This window comes from Lathyrus oleraceus, chromosome 6, assembly GCF_024323335.1.
Source record: "Lathyrus oleraceus cultivar Zhongwan6 chromosome 6, CAAS_Psat_ZW6_1.0, whole genome shotgun sequence".
NCBI lineage: Eukaryota > Viridiplantae > Streptophyta > Magnoliopsida > Fabales > Fabaceae > Lathyrus > Lathyrus oleraceus.
In genome coordinates, this window is record NC_066584.1 from 60,125,789 (window position 1) to 60,135,498 (window position 9,710).

Sequence of the window (9,710 nt, forward strand, 5' to 3'; positions counted from 1 at the left end):
TTTTTACTTCTATTTATCTTCACGAAATTGAACATGATTCATTTACCTTTGTGTTGTTGTTATTCATAAAATGTCTCGCAAATTCGATTGCATCTAGAACATTAATGATTCCAAGGAGAATTGGTGTCGCGTTGTTTGTATTCTCGATGTATGGAATGTGGTTAACATCAAGGGTATATAACATATTAAAATGGTTGTGATGGATGCAAATGTATCAATCAATTTATAATTTTTGCCTTAACTTGAGAATAATGATTTATCATTTATTTGAAAATGTTATCTTATTACACCTATTTTTCTTTAACATTGTGATAGAATTCAAGTATTGATTTGGCACGATCATACACCAAAGTGGAAAGATATGCTCAAGGAAAACATGACATTTGTCATCAATAACAGTAATGTGTGTGATAATGATTTTTAATGGAAATTGTGTGATTATTTGAAGAAATTTGTATTTCTAAGTGGCACAATCATCAAAGTGATTTTGATTGCCAACATCCACCCTAGCAAGTATTACTTCAAGGATTTTGCCAGAATCCTAAAAGGCAATTGTAAAGTTGACAGACTTGAAGGTAATTTTTTTACTTGGATTATCTTTTTTACAAAAATCCAGTATATTATATACTTAACATTTATATTATAATCTCTTTTTATATCAGATTTAATCGGTGTTGTCCATGAGATAAACAACATTCAATCCAAGTCATGCAGGAAGAAAGTTGTTGTATCATTGAACTGAGGGATTTGAAATAATGATCTTCAATTTTCTTACTATTTCATTTGTCTTATTTATTTAGCATGCATTATTTATAACATAATTTGAATCTTTTTTTTAGTGAAGGGGCAATATTATTAACTATGGTCTTTGGAAAAATTATGCATTTGAATTTTTAACTTACTATAATGATGTCACAAAATCCGGAGCAATAGTCATTATTTTAACACATGCAATGATTAAGGATGCTCAAGGCCGTTTCATTAAACTATATATATTGTCTTTTTACTAATTATTTTCTAAGTTTCGCTATTCAAATTACATGATGAATATATTTCACAATTTCAAATGGATGAAGTGGTTTCAAAATTGTTGATTAATGAACACATTCCTGTGATATGAGTTTTTGCCAAAGTATGTATAATTTGGATTTAATCTAATATTGTCATACCTTTTATTTGTTTTGTTTTGTTTTTCATACTTTAATTAGTATATAATGTATTATATTTGTTCATGTTACCTCTATTGGAGAAGAATGAGAAACATATTCGGTCGGTAAAATCGTTGTCCAATTGATTTGGAGGTTCCCAATTTACACCATAAGAAAAGTTTATATATAACGTCAATTGCATGTTCTTAACCGATTTCTGCAAACTAAAACATGTATAATTTCTAACATTTAATTATGGTTTCATGTGCATTTTAAAGTATTATTTCACTGATTCATTATTAATAAACATGCTTAGGAAACTTTATGTGTCACGGTAGCAACTACATTGAAACTTGTTATTTCAAAGCATGAATGGTTGTACTATGGTTGCACCAAATGCTCTTTGAAAGTACCTAATCATACTAAGTCTTATAAATATGGGTGTGGAGAAGATGTTAAACAGCCTATACTCAGGTCAAAAAACTTATTTCAAGGTAGTTTACTTATAAATACTTATTTTTCTTATATCGATAGTACTTTCAATTTCATCAGGTACAAGGTTGAAATTTGGTGCACCATGGAGACACAAAGTATTATTTTGTGTTTTGGGATGGTGATTGTGCAAGTATCATTGGCAAGATAACCGATGCTCTACGTAAGGTAATGTTGGACATATCGACATTCTATATTAACCCCTTATATTACATGATGTTTAAAATATTAAGATATAAAAATGATTTTCTTTCCATGATTAAATTTATATGAATGTTGACTTATATGGTATCATCTGAATGATCTTGATCTGCAGTTTAATTAAAAAATGCATTGAGACTTAAGGTTCAACCAACTTTTACCCAAGCATCTGTTTTTAAACTCGAAATAGATAAATCATTTGTGAAGATGATTGAAAATGATTACATTGTTGTTGAGGTACAAATTTTTTTCTTATATTTTAACAATTACAATGCTCATACGTTTAAATTACAAATTGAAGTTAATGTAATTTATACAACTTTGATCATAATCAGTCTAAACCGCAATGTTCAAAGCTTCTTACAAGTGAAGAAAATCTTGAGGTATTAGTTATAAGCCAAACATTATGCCTATTGTTTTAATCTTCATTGTTGATTAATTCAACATTAGTTTTAAATTCTAAGTTATGTTACCCAATATGTTTACTTCTTGCATATTTTTTCAGAATCAGTTCAATCACAATCTACAAATGTTATTACAAGTGAAGAAAATGTTGATTTCTCTGTTGTAAGTTAATTATTATTCGTTGGCACAATATGTCTTATATACTATTTTCATCAATTTTGTATTATGACATTCGTATTTATGTATATTTTGTAGCATTCAATTTCTACATGTGGAGAAAATGAATATGATGTTAACAGTGGATCAACTCCAGGAAAACTAGAATTCGACGTTGCCAAGGATGTCGATATAGATTGCGACATAGTTGGAGCTACTCAATACTAAGGGACCAAGCCACCAAAGAAAGTAATGATCGAGCCAAACAATTAAAAAATTGTGAACCTTTTAATTGTGTTTGCATACTTTGTTGTTATGCTCTTTTGTTTATGAGAAAGCTTTTGTTTGAATGTTTTCATTTATAAGACATGTTTTGGTTAAGTGATTCCTATCTCAAAGTGTTTGTTTGATAGATTTAAAGACAATTTTATGCATGCTGGATATTTTTCCTTATGTACTTTGATAAAACAATTTGTTTGGATGATTTGCCATTAGATGTTATATTTCCATTTATTGTCAATATGATGTTTAATATGTGTACATTCACGGTATTTTTCATTTAGTTGTGTTATTTGATGTTATGAATGAAGGAAATACATATGTAGAAAACAAATTGAATATCCATTTCCTTAGTTTTACTATTAATATAAACCATATTTCAATGTGATTTTATAAGTAGACGACCCTTGATAAAAATATTTATAAACAAAATAGTTAGAGACTGTCAATGTGAATCCATAATCACATGATCCTTGATTCTCATAATATACATATTAATGCATACAAAATCATTCATAACAATGTAATTAAACATGATATGTAAATAACATATGTATATTACAATATAACTATATAATTCTAAAATTTTGTTTATGTTTTTGCATTAGTAAGGGATGGATGTTTTGTATAATATCATATATTGCAATCCAAAATAGTGCATTTCCAAATAAAATTAGTGATATTTGATCGCGACTTTGGTAAGTCTATGTGAATTGTGACTGCAAGTGCACAGTCCTATCGCGTAGTTTTAAACATTATCAAACCCACAATGACTAATAATCGAACGTATCGTGGTTTAATGTTACTATGTAAATCTAAGGCGAATGATCGTTTAAGATTTGAGGGATGAAGAAAAATAATTATAAAATAGAATAAAGATAAAGATATAAGATATAGGGGATATCGGTATGTAATACATCAAACTTCGGGGATTCGATAGATAGTTGGTGTAATCTTATTGGTTAAAATATTTTTCAGTAGAAATTATTTATAGAAAGGACTTAGTCTCATACTCTCGTTTTTATTGACTCCGATCATACTCGTAAACCAGAATGTTTGGCTCTCGCGGTCTCATTTTGAATTTAAAAGTATTTTTTGAATATAGATAAAGTCTAATTAATCCTAAAGCGCTCTCGCTATGTTTAGGATCAATGCCTAGTTTCAGCTATCTCGTTAAAATCTCAAACTCTCGTTCTTGTTGACCGTAACCTTAGTTTGTTTTGTACTCTCGTACGAAAAACAGTTTGATTAAAATAATAAACTAAAGCGGGAAAAATAAGTTTTAATAAAAACTAACACCAATTATTTATTGAATCCCGTCGTTTCGACGGTCTTTACATACCGATACCTAAGGTTTTGCCGGACATAAATCCGGTGACAGACATGGCAATTGGGGAATTAAACATACAGTAAGGCATAAATAAATAAAACAGTAAATAATAATAAACCTGGATTGCAATTTAAAAACTAGAATTGAATCTTGAATCTTCGATTAAATAATTTTGGCAGGCTTTAGCAATGAGTACCCCTTACAATTGAATCCCAAATGTGTAAAAATAATAAACCGTAATAGTCCCCGATGTGGAGAAACTATCAATTTTCCAATGGTAAGAAACTGCCTAGAAACTAAAAAGAAAAATAAAGCAGAACAAAAATTAATCGTAGACTTGAAAATTGGAAGAAGAGAGATCTCTCGTGCGAGTATGAGAGGTCTTTTATATATCCTTTCCATATTCCTCATTTGTAGCAAAAATAGTGGAAACCGTGGCAAAAAAGGTGGAGGAAAAATAGGAAGACTAGGTTGTGGCGGTTGCCACAACCCTAGTCTCATGATGAGTGGCGAGTGCCACTCTTTTTGCAACCGCCTACCACTTTTCAAGGGTTGGTGGCGGACGCCACCTCCCTCTTGGCCCAATGTGGCGGGCGCCGCATCCTTGGGATAATGGGCGCAACAAGCCCATTTGCTTTGGTGGCCCATTATCCCTTTGGAAACCTCATTTTCTTCTCTTTTCTTGCCTTTTTCTTTCCTTTTGCTATTTTCCATTTTTCTTGCGGTAAACCTTTTAATCGATAAATACCTGCAATAAACATAAAATATTGTGTAATAGTAAGTGTTAATCAAGTAAAAAGCAATGCATATGGAGGCAAAAATACGATACGTTTTCGCCTTATCAAACTCCCTCGTACTTAAACCTTTGTTTGTCCTCAAGCAAATGTCGCATACATGAAAATGTTTTGTAAAATATTTGCAGTATATATTATCAAGACTCGTAGAAAACACAGTTGCATTCAGATACTCATTCTAGTCTATAAACTTTACTTTGGTTCAAAATTGTATTAACAGGTACTCACTTCCATACTAAGGGTATCATTAGAACACATAGTCGCAATGTCACAACCATAAGTCTTCCTCCTATACAAACCAATCTGAATCATGTTGTCATGCCTAAACCTATCTTACTAAACCTTATTTTTATCCTTTTTCATTTAGGCGCAATCACATTAAGTCAGTTATCCTTTCACATTCATAGCAAGATAGTTTGTTAGTGACTATGATCTCATCGTTATTTATTTATTTATTTTTCGCACTTTGGCTCAAATAACATTTGAAGATGGTTATATCGTTGGGCTAAATGACCGGGTGAGGGTCACCTAACTTAGAGGGAACAACGTTTTTCATACATTTTGTAATCTTTTCTTCTTTTAAGCCTGAAATCATACACTTATTTGCATCGACTTCTTGCATAGTGTATGCTTAGGATGGTGCTGACTGCTAGATAAACTACTTAAGGAAATATTAAAGGATAGAATTTAAGGTTATGGCATGACTAGTACTCAAATCGATCTTATGCTTAGGAAATTTAAGGTGTTAAAGCGATACCGATCTTATAAAGCTTTTCCAAATCTCTACAATTCAACCTCAGTTTGATTTATAGTGTAGAATTTTCAAAATATGCACTATATCTATAAGTCTAGATTCTTGCAAAAAAAATTGTATGGCTCAAGTAAACAGGAGAATCAGTAAATAACGGAAATCACGCATAAAGACTCGACAACACATTGATATTTAACTCGACCGACACTTTAACAAAAATTAAAAATAACCATAAAATAACAAAAATAAATAACAATAATTTAAATCTTACTAGAAAGCGGTGAAGCTTCCTCCCCCATACTTAAATCTTGCATTGTCCCCAATGCAATGACGTAAGATAGGAAAGAAAGGTAGAATCTGGTTATGCTGCTACTGGCGCCTTCTGCCACGTGGACGTGGACGTCCACCGTTTCCTGGTTTGTGAGGTGGCGTATAGTTCTGGAGATCTTCCACACGCATTATTAGTGTTGCCATTTCATCGATCAAGCCAAACATGTTTTGTTCGGTCCTGAAAGCGTAGTCGTGTTGATCATGCTACATTTGGCGAAAGATTTGCATCATTTCAGTTTACTGAGCTCCCATGGTTTGGATCTATAGGTCTCGTAGGGCGTCTAATTCTCAACGCCGTAGCAGTTCAAGATAGATCTCATCAGGAGTGGCTAGTGCCACATTTCTTCTTGGTATTTGACTGGAAGATGTACCTGCAACATTTTCAAATGAAGTGTGTGTGGTGTGTGGGTCAGTAGCGGGAGCAGTTTGCTCCGGAATGTGATCCTCGTCGGTGTCCCCGCCAGCAGCTACGTTCTCAAGAATGTGCACGGGGACTTGGTTAGGCACCGGATTATTAGTATAACAATAATTATCTGGGTTGCGCACATCTGTGCGATTTGGATTTGGGAGGATAAATTCTTGTAACACATTATTAGCAATTATTAAATTAAATTTACCGTGACTCCTTCGTTTTACTAATTTCATGCTCCTTGCCATGTCGATGTCAATGGTATGATGTGGGAGCGGGGTTAGGTTGGAGAATTTTTCTTCGAGTCCTAGGACTCTGGCTATGGAGGTTATTAAACCTCCAAAAATAATTGGGCCTCACTTCGCACTGACAATGGTATGCATGTGAGATAGCATAAACGGGACGGTATTCACCTTTTGTGGCAAAAAGGTGGTGAACGAATAAAAGAGTTCTTTTTCGTTCACCTTGTTAGAATTTGCTCGGCCAAAAATGGTGCACACCAATATTTGGCAGAAATATCGAATAGTCGGGTTTTGAATTAAAGTGGCTTTGTTTCCCTCAAAACTATGGGTTACTGTACCAGTTATTGCCCTCCAAAATGGTTGGAAGGCGCGTTGCCAACCCTTAATATCTAGGACCTCACTTACTACACCATCCCCATGGGGAAAATGTAGCAAGTCCGCTAATTGGGAAAATGTAAGGGCGTATTGTAGCGAGAAATTCATGATCATTAAGCTATTGACAAATTAAAGATCAATTAACAAGAGTCGCCGCCGCGCTTTTATTGTTTCCAAGGGAAAAGGGAAAAAGTACGAACAAAACCCAATTAGTAATAAGTTTTCAAACAAAAACTAATAAAAGTCAGAGATCGCAGGTAAGGGGGTTGGTTACACAGAGGAAAGGTGTTAGCACCCAAAGTGTCCTAGATACTCATAGGGAGCCCTTTTTGTGTGCATATGTATTTTGTACAAAGTGATGTTTACAAACAAATAGAATGGGGAGATGAGAAAAGAATTCTTTAATTATATTTTTGTGTTTGACAAGACCTTCGGTCTTGTGCCTACGTACCAACATAAAAATGAGGGATCAAAACCTCATAGTTCGTGCTAGAAATTTCAAAGTGAGTATATTGGTTTTAACAAAAATTAAGCTTGAAAGGCACAAAGGCCTAAAATGGTTTGAATGGGTTAGTTATTTTTTTGGATTTTTGAAGGATTAAGTCAAGTATAATTAAGTTCATTTACAAGTTTGATTTAAGAAAGTAAGTTTGAAAATGCAATGGCATAAGGCCAAAGTTTCTACCTTTTTGTAAAAGTGGTCAAAGTTTAGAACAAAAGTAGTTCACAAAAAGAAGATTTTTAAAAAAATGGAGGGAGAGATTTTGAAATTAAAGAAATGGGGAGAAGATGAAGAGACTACCCTATGCACAAAATTTTAAAAGTTTAAAGTTGAAAAGATCTGACCAAATGGGAGCAACCTAATAGACAAGTATGTCAATAGAAATCCAGAATTCCCTTGGACTTTTCAGAATCAAGCAATACACATATGCACAATTATATCAATCTTGAAGAGCAAAGGCATCAAATAAAGATGACCTCATCCAAGCTTATCCACTTCAATGATCTTCTTAAGAATAGCCTATGTAACAAATGAACTCCACAAGTCACAGGTTCAACATAACAGCTTAACAATGATCAATGTTGCAGATGAATCTAGAGAGATCTTGAATGATGTATCAGATGAATTTAAACTTGCAAGTTCTTGGTTCTTCAACAAATTGGCATTGGCCAAGTCCATTAGTAAAGGAATGTTGCCTAAGTTATAAGTCCAATTGGGGAAAATCAAACCAACAGTCCACTCAAATGTCTTTTAGGGTTTTTGTTATTATTATGTGCATTAATGGTCAAAGATCAATCAAACAAACAAGCCAACAAAGTATATCACACAATATGGTCCAAGTGGACAAAGTTAAAATTGCATAAACATAAACAATTAGAATGATATGTACAATGACAAATGATAATAGAACAGTAAAAGTAAATTGCATTAAAAGTAAAATCTTAAAAGTAAAAGTTAATGGTTAGTAAGTTAATAGTTTGTTTTGTTTTGCTTTTTTTTATTTCAAGACATTCTTTGGAGAACACTCAACCCACTTGCCACAAGCATGGATCCTTGAACTAAAACATCTTCCGAAGGAAGGAAAGAAGGCTAAGTTTCCACACAATACCATGGAAGAGGGGAGACTTACAATCTCACTAACAAGAATGCTTATGCCTTTTGTGTCACAAATTTAGCGCTATGTTAAGCAATCGTAATTGGACTTATGTAGAAGTCACAACTATTTGAGGTCGGGCAATAAGTTTTTGGTGTTAATGCATGTTGGAGACATAGTATTAAGAACTATGCTTATTAAACATACCACACACAAAAAATATGCAAAGGTGTGGCCTAATCTCATCCATACTCATGTTAATCTTTCAATCAACTAGCATTAGGACTTTGAGATGTCATTGGCCAATTGAAAATGAATGGATGAAGAATGGGAATTAGATGAAGAGGGAAATGGATGAATGAGATCACAAATTGGTCAAAGGAGGACTTTTACCAAATTAATATTATTCATTCATTTTGGGAGATGGAATGTACATTCCATCAATCCCCTAAATCCAATAATATTAACTTGACAAAGTCAAATCAACCTTGACCAAGGCCCAACAACAAATGAGAAACTCAAATAAGTCAATCCAAATGGTCAACACAATTAAAATGACATTTATTCAATTAAAAATATTAAAATAATGCATTAAATTCAAATATGTTTTGTCCAAATCCTAAAATCACATCAAAACACCAAATAAATGGCCATGTGATTTATCATAGGTCAAACAAGGTCAAAGGACCTTGGATAAAAAATGTCATAATTTTTTTACACTTAAAAATATTTTTAAACAATTAAAAACAAATGAAAAATCAATTAATTCATGAAAAATATTAATAATGATCTAAAAAATAATTTTAATTCAGAATATGAAAGAAAAATATTTGAATTTTTTTGGTGAAAGTCCCATATTTTTTGGATCAATATTAAATTTATTATGAATTATTGAAGAAAATGGAATTAAATGGAAATTCAAAAAAATGCTAAAATACGTGGACCATCAGATCTCCCTCATTAATTGAGGTGGCAGATCTAATGATCCACAACACGCGTTCCACCAACACCTTAGTCAAGCGCGCTGTAACATTAGTAATCAAAAGGAATGGCTGAGATTAGAACATGAGAATTAGATCACACGGTTTAGACCATAGACACATCATCACTGGAGTCAGAGCTCCGGTTGTCTTCTCCGACGAGCTTCGTCGGACTGGTCAATATGAACCATCGCCAAAATTTCAAACAGGGACACGATTTTAA